The sequence below is a fragment of the Cervus elaphus genome, chromosome 5, assembly GCF_910594005.1.
Source record: "Cervus elaphus chromosome 5, mCerEla1.1, whole genome shotgun sequence".
NCBI classification, from domain to species: Eukaryota; Metazoa; Chordata; class Mammalia; order Artiodactyla; family Cervidae; genus Cervus; species Cervus elaphus.
Window position 1 is genome coordinate 57,599,217 of NC_057819.1, and position 12,723 is coordinate 57,611,939.

At 43.5% G+C, this 12,723-nt stretch overlaps 1 protein-coding gene across 8 annotated transcripts in view; it reads right to left on the minus strand.

Annotated features, from left to right (window-relative positions):
* The window catches only part of ZNF827 (zinc finger protein 827), a 186,736-nt gene that overhangs the window by 153,466 nt on the left and 20,547 nt on the right, over positions 1-12,723 (minus strand). Inside the window, exon 1 of one of the 8 annotated variants that reach the window (XM_043902549.1) lies at positions 8,841-8,865. The exons of the other annotated variants lie outside the window; for them this stretch is intronic. The gene's annotated coding sequence lies outside the window, so the exon portion shown is untranslated. Of the gene's footprint in view, positions 1-8,840; positions 8,866-12,723 lie in introns of those variants that run through there. 8 annotated transcript variants of the gene reach the window in all.

The following is a 12,723-nucleotide window of genomic DNA, read 5'->3' on the forward strand; positions in this document are numbered from 1 at the left end:
TCCACCCTCTGGAAAGAGAAATCAGCAAGTGAATTCTCATTGATAAAGATATCGTTCACTCTTATTTTCAGACAGACCAATAAGAGCTAAGTACCAATTAATTCTATAATTTCTCCATTCCCTCTCTGCCTGTTTTTTGTTGCTGTTCTCAAAAATGGATTCAAATGCCTAAAAAATTCGGCACACCTTTTGGCAAAGCCCCAAAGGCAAAGTTTAATTTCCGGCCCACTCCAGATGTGAGAAGAAGATTCACCCCCTCCAGATGTGCTGAAGCCGGTGAGTGGGTCCAAAACTAAAGAAGTTGTCAATTCAGGCTCTAAGCCCATCAAACAGTGATAAGGAGATCCAAACTTTCCAGAGTGATACAAACAGCTGATAACTACGTTTAAAGCAACCTCCTCAACCTCACCAAAACACAAGCCCAGAACATGCAAACAAAGCATTTCTTAAATAGACCAATTTAAGTCCTCTAAAATATCCATATATTTCTTAACCATCTACTGCTCTGTGCTTTGCAGATACACTCACTGAGATACATACACTCTTTTCTGTACTGCAAGAAAACTCAAATACCTAAAGAGTATTTTTAAACTCATTTTGTTGTTGTTGTTGTTTAGTCGCTAAGCCGCGTCCAACTCTTTAGCGACCCTACAGACTGTAGCCCACCAGGCCTCTCTCTCTGTCCATGAAATTTCCCAGGCAAGAATACTGGAGTGGGTTGCTATTTCCTTCTCCGTGGGAATCTTCCACACTCAGGGATGGAACTTGTGTCTCTTGTATTGGCAGGCGGATTCCTTACCACTGAACCACCAGGGAAGCCCTTTTAAATTCATAATATTCCATTAATCGCTTTTCGAAAGATGCTGCTACTGCAATCGTGGTTATTTAAGTAATAAACCAGCAAATAATTGTAGTGCATGGCCTCGAAGGAGTCAGACCAGAAACCTGAGGAGAAACATCTCTGAAACTATTCTGTCATCATCTGAGGTCAAGTAAAAGCTGGGGTATGCACTCAGAGAAATGAACACAAGAGAGGCTGGGACCCACAGAGGGTGAGAGAAAAACCCTGAAAGTCTCCAACAAATGTGTTTTCACTTCATAAAAGAGCAGCAAGATTTTCTCCCACGCATAAATTAATTTGGTTTCCTTTCTGCTGGGCTGCTGTTTATTTTCACATTCAGTTTTATCCAAGAGGTGTTCCTTGGTCCAGTTTTGCGGAGCTCCCCTTCAGCAAGGTCTGTGGGCCACCCCCGCCCCCAGCTCCTTTCAGGCTGCAGGATGAGAAAGGCTTCTGTCACTGGGATGCTCAAACAGCATTCCTGCAATCTAAGGGATTAATTTGTTGGACATCGCAAAGTTTAGAACAAATGAGGCTTGTCTTTTGACCCTCTTTCACAATTTGAGAACTCACCCCCATCCCCAGTTCCTTCTCCTGTCCTCACCCCTCTCCCTCCCAGAGCTGTGAGACGCCCTCCTAGAAATGCTGTCTGCGCATCCAGCATCCACCATGGATTTCACAGTTTTTCTAACTAAGTCTCCAGGGGAAGCCTCTGAATGGCCAATGTAAACAACTCCCTTCTAGATGCATTATTTTTAACCTCTAGAATAGGAAGCTATTTCCATTGCTAATTTTACGACAACCTATGTCTCTGACAGCCAGGTTCACACTCATTCCTGTCAATTTTACACAACAGTCTGTTTCTGTGTTTTTCCCTTTAAATCAGAAACTCAGAAAGAATTAAGAACAGAAGCAGCGCAATTACAGAATGAAAACACGCTGAATATATTTTGTTTCCATGTGGCAAATATTTCTCCTTTGGGGAAAACAAAACAAAATTTCACTACCTAACACATTTATTTACAATTCAGTTCTCAAGCAGAGAAACTGAGTAACTTGAGATCTGCCACTCTTGCTGCAATTTTTTTTCAGCTCACTCCCTTTTTGGTTTGACAGTTTTAATCAGGTGCATTTAATTGGACCGATATTCAACTCAAAAGATCCTTGTTCAGAAAGAACAGGAGGAGAGAGAGAAAAAAATATAAGGAGGCACCTATTAATTTTCATGCCTTTTGGCTGAGGTTAAAGCTAGTGGAGACGGAAGCCGAAAAGCCTCAGTTCTTAATCTACCCACAAACCATTCCCACCAGTCAATACACATGAATCTCATTGGCAGTTATTGAAGAGCATCAGGATTAGGTTCCTAGGACTCGCCTGGAGGGAGCTGACTCATGGTCAGTCCTCTGGCAGCCAACACCCTCTTCTTGTGACCACAGGTGTGTTCACCTGATCCCTAACCTTCCGGTTCATCTGCATCTAAAAATATTGCATGTTTTCCATTTCCACCTAATATGCATCCAAAGCTAAACAGGCCGCTATCAGTATTATCAGTTATACCAGGAATACCCACCTTAAAACATACAATAGATTTTTCCTTGCAATTGTACACGAAAGCAGTTGGTAAAGTTTATATAGCAGTGTACAAAAGCTATTAGTAAAACTAATGCTGATAATGGATTTAATTCAACACTTACTGAGCATTTACTATTAACATAGTCAGGGAACTGTTCTCTGCAACAGAGAGCCTCAGAGACAGTGACAATGTCTAGGCCAACAGTTTATAATTAACAGGGGAGCAAGGATTGCACAAGCCTATGAAACACAATGGCTGGTGCCATCGCAGAGTCCTGTGTGCCTAAGACACCAAATCATTCATTCCAATCGTACAGGTGGCTTTGGAAACGGACCTTGGAGGATGAAGATTTCAACAGAGGACACTGGAAATTCACTTATATGAGGGCTGCCTCTTCTGCAAACTATCAAACAGGAAATAGCCCAGTCGTGGAGTAAGCTAATATTCTGGTGACCTTGTTAGATAGTTTCACTTAAGGAAAATGTTTTCAGATTCTCCCCTCTTCACATTTTAAAGACACCCCATCTATTGACTGGGTAAGGGCAGATTGACCAGTTACGTTACCCAACTCACTCCTTTTTAAATAAAAAAACCATTAGGTTATACATGGCTGAAGCAGGACAATGAGGCAAGCCCTGACCAAAGCAGGGGTAGTTGGGCTCCTGTGGTTGTCAGTGATGAGGACCGCGTGCATGAACGTTCTCAGGTCACGTTCTCAGTCCCTCTATCAAACCTGGAGAGGGATGCATGTCGCTAGCCCCAGAGAGGGTGTCCAAAGCACCACCAGAGCTCCCTCTCATTCGCGCCTAGTCTCTCCTGGGAGGTGAGCCTCCTCTCAGGCCACCTTTGCTGGGCTGTGCTTAGTCACTCAGTCATGTCCGACTCTTTGCGACCCCGTGGACTGCAGCCCTCCAGGCCCCTCCGTCCATGGGGATTCTCCAGGCAAGAGTACTGGAGTGAGCTGTCATGCCCTCCTCCAGGCCACCTTTTCCAGCAGGCTAAAAATCTGGTGTACAGGTTCTGGAGTCCACTGTCAATGACGTTATGTATCACAGGAGAAAGGTCTTTCTCCTTCTGATTGGCTGCTGGAGGTCACGTGCCACTCCCTGGACCTATCGCTGAAGCCAAGGGGCGGGCTCTACAACTGGCTCCACGTGGGTCACAGAAGAAACGGAAGAGGCACCCGGAGGACAAAAGCAGTGACCTCGGTAATGCTTAATGAAGGTTTAGCATGCTGCACATCAGGTTGTTCTGAACCAATTTTATGATCCTGAGCATAAAACACATCCTCATTTAGGCCGCTTTACTTGCCAATTTTTCGATCGTCCTTTTGTAGCCTGAAAGCTTCAGCACATTCCCCACACTGGTTCTGCCCTCAGTGAAGGCACCTCTCAGGGGTCCAGGCCTCCAAGTCCACAGTCTAAATGACAGGCCTGCAATCGGCTCCGCAGGACCAAGCCGCAGAGACCACGGTTATTGAACCTGATGCCCAGGGGCACCCATCCCTTCTCAGCATGGCCAGGAAGAAAATGTAAGAACTGCTAGGTATTTCAAACTGCCAGAGTGGAGAAGACAGCCAGATCCCTGTCACCAGTCCAGCTGGGGAAAAGGTGCCATGAGGGCAGTGGGAAATGAGTGGAAGTCTGGAGAGGATAAGAGTCTGCAGACTGAGATAGCAGGGCTGCCTCCTGGGTCAAGACGACCATTTTGCACACAGCAGTGTTTGCAGATTACTGCTGGAAGTGTCCACGAAGAAAACAAAGGTAACACACATTAACACATTGCTCCTTATCTTCAAAGAGAGGTCCAAACAGTATCTAAGCTGGTTTCAATATTCTCATAGAAAGTTGCCAGGTCCTCCAGTGACCCAGGAACAACCCAAACTCCCCCATCAAACTGCCCATCTCAACACGAATGGCAACTCCTCCACCCCTACAACTGCTTGGACCAAACTGCCACGGCCAGTCTCCACTAGCTTCTTTCTCTCACACCCCTCATCTAATTAATTTGTGGATTCTGTTGGTTCTGCTTTCAACATACATTCCAAATCTTGCCACTTTTCAACATTTCCACCACTCCCACCCTCGTATACTGCACTGTACCCCTGGCCTAGACTATGGCAGTAGCCTTTTGACTGATTGACTTACTTCCAATTCTTGCCCCCACCCCCCCACCCCATATTCTTAACCAGTAGCCAGAGTAAGCTTTTAAAAATATTATGTCCAATTCCACTGTGCGTGCTAAGTCACTTCAGTCATGTCTGACTCTTTACAACCCTATAGACCATAGCCCACCAGGCTCCTCTGTCCATGGGATTCTCCAGGCAAGAAAACTGGAGTGGGTTGGGATGCTGTGCCCTCCTCCAGGGGGGATCTTCCTGACCCAGAGATTGGATTCTTTACCAGTAGAACCACCTGGGAAGCCCCTAATTCCACTGCTTCATCCCTAAAGCCTCCACAATGGCTTCTCAGGCTTCAGAATAAAATCCAAAAAACCTTTACCTTGACCTAAAGGCCCTACACCTGGAAAATCCCACGGACGGAGGAGCCTGGTGGGCTGCAGTCCATGGGGTCGCACAGAGTCAGACATGACTGAAATGACTCAGCAGCAGCAGCAAAGGCCCTACATAATCTGCATCCCTCTGACCTTGTCTCCTACCACTGCGCCTGGTAAGCTCCTGCCTCAGGGCCTTTGCACTTCCTATTCCCTTTGAAATCTTTCTCCCCCAGAAGACCAACATGACTGATTCCCTTACTTCCTGAGGTCTCCCCTCAAATATCACTGTTTATTAGAATAGAAGCCCCCTGAGGGAGAAGATTTTGTTCTGCTTGCCACTGTATCCTCAATATTTAGAATGGTACCCACCAGAACAGGTGCTCAAATATTTGTCACATGTATGAATGAGAAAGAAAAAATGGGCTTAACAATCAGAACGGTGGCCCTTGTCAGTACTGGAAATGAGAATGGTTTTCAAAATTACAAATGACAATTCTATTTTTCTCATGTGATCAAACACAGAATAGGGCAAAGAGCCTGCTTTGCAAACGTTTCCACCAGAACCTCCCTGCTGGCCAACAAGAGACAATAGCAGTCTAGGGGAATGAGGGACTGAAGCAGAAGCCCCCTCTAGGAAGTCCCAAATTTCTTTGAGTTTTAGCTTAACATTTGAAGTGAATTCTGCACTCTATACTATAGATGAGCTCATCCTTACTTAACAATACAGGGGTGTTTCTCACAAACCATCCAAGAACATTATTCTCCTGGAAAGTGCACCATGTCTCTCTGGATACCCATCTTCTTTGGAGAAACATGTACCCTAACAAGAGGAACAAGAATGTACGAAAAGTATGTAGTACAATGTCAAGAGCTCAGTAAGGAGTGGCTGGCATTGTTACTATTATCAGAAAACAGCACGCATCCTAGTACCCCCATCTTCAGAGAGCAAAGCGAATGCCCAGAGGGTACTTGCCAGGCTGATCCAATGGATCTGGGGGATATTGAGAACTACAGCTCTATTTGTTGAAGTTGAATTTTGTTATAGGAATTATTTTAGAGATGGAAAAGCCTTGGAGAGCTAGTTCCTAAGTCTAGCTTCTAGGCAGAGGCTTAGAGTGGGCTGGTGATCTTTGAGCTCAGATGTCCCAATGCAGAGATCAGTGCTTCAACTACTACATCACTAAGTGATCATCAATGAGTAAATGAATGAGTGAATCCTAGAAAGAGGTCTAGAACATGACAGGTTTCCAACAAACATTTGCTGAATGAGCAAACAATTATCTATAAAGCACCCGAAATATACCTGGTTCTGTATTCGGTGTTTTAATATTCAGCAGCAAATTTGATCCTCACAATAATTTTAGGCAGTAGACTGTACTCTTTTAAATTTACAGACCAGGAAAGCAAGGTTACAAAAGGCTTACTTAATATTCACACTTAGTGACAAAGTAAGGTTTAAACTCAAACCTTCAGAATATGAATAACTTGACAAAAAAGTAATATTTCAGGTCAAAAAAGTAATATTTCAGGTAACCAAAAAGTACCAAAGTACTTTCACGCAGTTGATGTATTTTTTTATCTTGTTTTGATGAGATTTAAAAATGCATACATACTCAAACATGATGTGTGAAACATGATTATTATGTTTGTAATATGATTATTATGTTCTGAGAAGTGTCTCAGAAACTACTGAGCCTTTGCAGCAGCTTGCCCCCATATCAAATAGCTCCAAGCAATGGCATTTTAAGTCATTATTCCTATTTTAACAGTTCTTACGAATTCTTTTTTTTCTCTATTATGCCTATGCAGAGCCCTCTCCTTCTAAATTTGAGGCTTTTTGTCTGCCATAACTGAAACAACAATCACCAGGCTTATTAAAATTCTGTGCAAACTAAAGATGAAAGCCTTGTGTTGTAGGGTGAATTGTTGTTGTTTAGTCACTAAGTCATGTGGGGCTCTTTTGCGACCCCATGGCCTGTAGCCCGCCAGGCTCCTCCATCCATGGGATTCTGCAGGCAAGAATACTGGAATGTGTTTCCATTTCTTTCTTCAGGGGATCTTCCCGACCCAGGGACTGAACACTCAGCTCCAGCATTGGCAGGTGGAATCTTTAGCACTGAGCCACCTGGGAAGCCCCATAGGCTGAATTGCATCCCCCATAATGATGCTCACGCAGTACTCGTGAATGTGACTGAGTTTGGAAATAGGATCTTTGTAGGTGATCAAGTTGAGAAGAGGTCATTAGGGTGGGCCCTAACCCAGTATGACTGGTGCCCTAATAAAAATGGGAGATTTGCACACAGACAGACAAGCCACAAGTGAAGAAGCTACCAGAAGCTAGGAGAGAGGCCCACAACACACCCTTTCTTAGCATCTTTGGAAGGAGCATGGAGCCGCCGCCACCTTCATCTTGATCTTGAACTTTTGGCCTCCAGCAGTGAGACAATACATTTCTTTTTTGACCTCCCTTTGAATCATGGGAATACAATATCTATTTGCTTTGTGTTAAAAAAAGACCCTGATGCTGGGAAAAATTGAAGGCAGGAGGAGAAGGGGATGACAGAGGATGAGATGGTTGGATGGCATCACCGACTCAATGGACATGAGTTTGAGTACCTGGCATGCTGCAGTCCATGGGGTTGCAAAGAGTTGGACACGACTGAGCATCTGAACTGACTGACAGAACATATAATTGTTACATGATCTTACTAATTAAGAATAACTAAAACAATTTTTCCCATCACCGAAGCCATTCAATTGGTGGTACTCTGTAACGGCAACTCTAGAAAATGAGTACATTTAAGTTGGAATGAAGAAGGCCTGAGATGCCTGAGATTTTTTTCTGGGGTTTCACCTCTGAATTCTAACCTGTAGACTCAGTTAGTACTGAAATTTTTGTGTAAGCTAGGCTTATTGTACAGAATCGGCCACGCTCACCACTCAGTGTGAAGTCCCCTGAGGCTACAGAGACTATAAACAGACTAAAAAGCTATTTTTGACTCTCTCTAAACTTTAGCCAAATTTCTGTCAAATGAAAGATTTTGAGAAAGGCATTAATCAAGAGAAATCTTCTATTACTACAGTAACTTAGAAATCTCCAAATAAATACATATGTGTGTATATATGTGTGAACTTCCCAGGTGGCACTACTGGTAAAGAACCCACCTGCCAATGTGCCAATGCAGGACACATAAGAGATGCGAGTTCAATCCCTGGGTTGGGAGGATCCCCTAGAGAGAGCATGGCAACCCACTCCAGTATTCTTGCCTGGAGAATCCCCATGGACAGAGGAGCCTGGCGGGCTACAGTCCATGGGGCCGCAGAGTTGGACATGACTGAAATGACTTAGCTCGCATACACATATATATGTATGTGTACTCATCACCACATATGTTGTGGCCAATTAATAAGAAAGGGATAGGTGCAAATATAGCATGAATTCGCCGCCCTATCGAGAGACCAAAACAGTACTGGTTAGCCCACGGATTGATTCCTTACTGCTTCACCCTTTCAGGCATCTCCATGTTACAAAAAGCATATAGAATCTGTCCCCTCAAGCAATCAGAAGTAAATTTACCATGGCTACCATGGCATTATCAGAAAAATTGTCTGCTAAGGCTGATAAATCGGTCGATTATCTGCTTCCTTGACTTTTATTTCCTCTTGTATAAATGTTTTCATCCCAACATTACCAATACCTGTTCTAAGATGAGCGATAAATTATCAAACTGCTGAAATCACCAGGAAATTATTAATAGATCAAGAAAGAACTTAACAACAACAACAAAAAGCCGTAATAACATAATAATGCACTCAGCAGTCTAAGAACAGCCCTCTATGGGAAGAAAAATGGCTACTTAGTAGAATCTTAGCTTATACATAAAATGATACATTTCTTTGTGGATACATTTACCAAGTGTTGACAGCACCCACCTTGGAATGAAACATATCACGGTCATAATCGTTCTGCCTGCCAACAGAAAAGTTCACACAGTAAGTCCTTTATTGACTAAAAATATACCTATTCCAGAAGGAAAACAGCCTAGGGGGATAAGAGAAGTTAGCAAGGGAGAGGAAATTGATTTTTATTTAGTGATTAAATACACATAAAACAAAAGCTGCCGAGGAAGCCGCTCCCAACCCCCTACATGCTCATGAAAGTAGATGGTGCTGTGGTGTGAGGATATTTCTTTGGGTTATGCACAAGAATCCATGACACCAAAGAACACCACTTACAAGGACAACCCTAATTCAAAGTCAACTTTAAACACTGATTTAGGTCAACGATTTTAACCTTTACTCGACCAGGCTTTGTGCCAGAGCTGCTATCTAGTGGTCAAATGTTCACTTATTTGCTATCTCCTTTCCCTGCTCACCTTCTGGCACATACAAACAAAGTCGATGATAGCAGGTCGAAAGACAGTGGATACAACAAAAACCACACGAAACCAGCAAACAAGGGCAATTCCAAGGGCCACAATACCCTGGAGTCAGATTAACAGCCCCTTAACAACTTGGAGTCCACTGGTTTTGTCCACTTCATTCTCTTTTAAGAATTTCAGGGGGGACTTCCCTGGTGGTCCAAAGGTTAAGAATTCACCTTCCAGAGCAGAGGGTTCGATCCCTGGTCTGGGAAGATCCCACATGCCATGAAGCAACTAAGTCCACTCGCCACAACTATTGAGCCTGAGCTCTACAAGAGAAGCCACTGCCACTCCAATGAGAAGCCCGTGCCCCGAAGCTAGAGAGAATCTCCTGCTCCCTGCAACTAGAGAAAGGCTGCAGGAAGCAACAGAGACAAAAAAAAACATTCATTAAAACTGGATCCTATTATATATACAGTTTTAGAATCTTCTCTTTTACCTAGTAATATGTTTCAAACTTCTTTCCAAGTCAGTAAACAAAAAAATTAATTAATATTAATTTAAAAAGGCAATGGATATGCCTTGTATCTCTAATCAGCTTTGATTACACTAACCAGTTTCTTGTTCTTAATTCTGTCCAAAGAAGTTGCTGACCTTTGGAGGTCCACTGACAATGAAGACCAAGCACAGTCAAAAAAATAATAATAAATAAGAATTTCAGGGATGATTTCCTCTCTTCCTGGGGTTTTCTTCTGGCATGCCCACGTGGGGTTTCACTAAGAAAGCTTTGCTTAGTCTTTCACCTGAAAGAAACCTGGCACTGTTTTCTAGTTCTCTGTCTCCAGGAGCAATGCTCCAGAGGAGAAAATATTCATTCCACTTCCCAACAAAGCTTGATCCTTCTGGGAATGCATTAAGTAGTAACGCTGAGGTCAGGGAACATGTCTACTGTTGCTGCAGATGAAGGTTCAACCCCAAGGTAAATGTTCAACAACAACAAAAAATCCCTCTGTCACGCAGAGGTCTGGCCCCAAAGTGACCCTGGCCATTTCCCGGGAGTGACCTCTTGCACTATCAGTCAGTTCCTCTTGTTAACCTTTTGGGAGTCTATAAAATGCCCCCCTTCTCTATTTGAATAACCACGCCACTTCTTTTTCATCTTATAGGTCCTATAACTCTCTGCAGCCCTCTAGCTGCAATATTCTTCCACATGTTATAAGGACTTAGTTACCCAGCTGATCCTCCAAGCAACAACTAGCATTTGAAAAGGAGGATGAAAGACTGTGGGGCTTCCCGGTGGCTCAGACAGTAAAGAATCTGCCTGCAATGCAGGCCACCTGGGTCAGATCCCTGGGTTGGGAAGATCCCCTGGAGAAGGGAATGGTAACCCACTCCAGTACTCTTGCCTAGAGAATCCGATGGGCAGAGGAGCCTAGCGGGCTACAGTCCATAAGGTCCCAAAGAGTTGGACACAATTGAGCAACTAACACACTTTCACTTTTCATGAAAAGCTACAGAGCCATTTAAAGCTTTCATTGGAAAAGCTTTTTGATATAAATATTCTCAACTGCTCAGGCTTTGTTTTCAATCTACATGGTTTGAAGCTACTTAGAGAAAGTCAAATTCTTTTGGTATTTCCACACTAACGTCAACAGTAGTGAATCCTGTAAAGCAGGGTCGGCAATCTTTTTCTGTGAACAGTCAGGCAGTAAATATTTTAGGCTTTGTGGTGCACATACGTTCTCTGTCCCATATTCTTTGTTGTTGCTGTTACCATTGCTTGTTTTTTTTAAACAACTGCTTTAAAATACAAAATCCATTCTCAGCTCAAGGGGCTGCACAGAAATAGGCCATGGTTTGCTGACCCTTATTCTAAAGAATAGACATTTTTTTTTCTTTGTCATCAAAGCAGAATGGCATTTAAAACAATATTGGAAATTCGGAGAGATGGCCACAAGTTTCATCACCATCGTCTTAATCTAACCTTATCTGTGGGTCACTAAGCACCTTGGTGCCTCGGTTTCTTCATCTGTAAGAGGGATTAGAAGAGATCTGTGATTTATAAACCCCACTCTCAAAAAACCCTAGGTCTCCAGGGAAGGGCTTGGTTGTATGGATCCATTTACCTCCCACCTTAGCACAGCTAACCTGCAGCCCTGCTTTTTCCTCGTCTGTACAGAGGCATTCTCTTTAAAGAAAGCAGTTCCACTAATTTTTTAAAAAATATTTATTCATTTATCTATTTGGCTGAGCGGGGTCTTAGTTGAGCACTCAGGATCTTTGATCTTTGTTGCAGCATTCAGGGTCTTTAGTCATGACAGGCAAACTCTTAACTGCAGCATGTGGGATCTAGTTCCCTGACCCGGGGTGGAACCTGAGCCCCCTGCACTGGGAGCTTGGAGCCTCTGCCACTGGACCAGCAGAGAAGTCCTTTCTTTTGAGTTTTAAATACACTGTATTAGATGATCTCGGGGATCACCCTAGTGCTCATCCTCCATGAATCCATTATTGGATAATGGGTCCTTTTCCAATCGTACTGGGAAGTGTCAGATAGAGAGGAAATGATTTAAAATCCTATGCTGAAGTTAAAAACAAGAGATCTTATTCTAAGAGGCCACATGTGCTTACTTAGATTTGTAGAAATCCACCAGATAGCCGTATCATATGCGTGCAAACCCCACGCATAATGATAAGAGATCACACTGGCATCTCTCTGCTTAGGGCTCTGGAGAAGCTGGATGGTTTAGCACTGGACAGGGCAGTTAGCTCAGATCCAGAGACCCAGCTTCCAGGCTGAATTTGGTACTTACAGGTTCCCACTATAATTCCTGGTGTTTATTTAACAAAAAACTGGAGAGACTACTAAATACCAACCCTTTGACTGGGTGTTAGGGCCACAGAGATGAACCAGACAGATGTGAACAGTCTGTCCCCCATTACTCAGATCCCTCATCTGTAAAGTAGAACAATAACACCTGCTCCCTCTCGCAGGCCCTGGGCTCCTACAGAGATGGCAAAGTTTGTGTCAACTGCCAAGCACAGACAACATTAAACTAGAAAACTACAGATTCTCCTCCTCTTAAGTATATAATGTATATGCAACTTCAAGAATTTACCCAACTGATGGGACTCCCCTGGGTGCTCAGTGGTTAAGAACCCACCTTCCCATCCAGGGGACGCGGGATCCATCCCTGGTCAGGAAACTAAGATTCCACATGCTGAAGGGCAACGAATCCCACGCCGCAACTAGAGAAAGCCCTCGTACCTTATACAAGGTACCTTGCACCTTGCAATGAAGAGCCCAGGCAGCCAAAAAAATTAAAATTAAAAAATAGAAAAGAATTTACCCAATTGATAAAATGAGGCCACAACACGTTTTGCCTAACCAAAAAACCACAGCATTTCTAGAACATGAAGCACAAGCCTTGGCACCAGAAAGTCCCACTCAAATC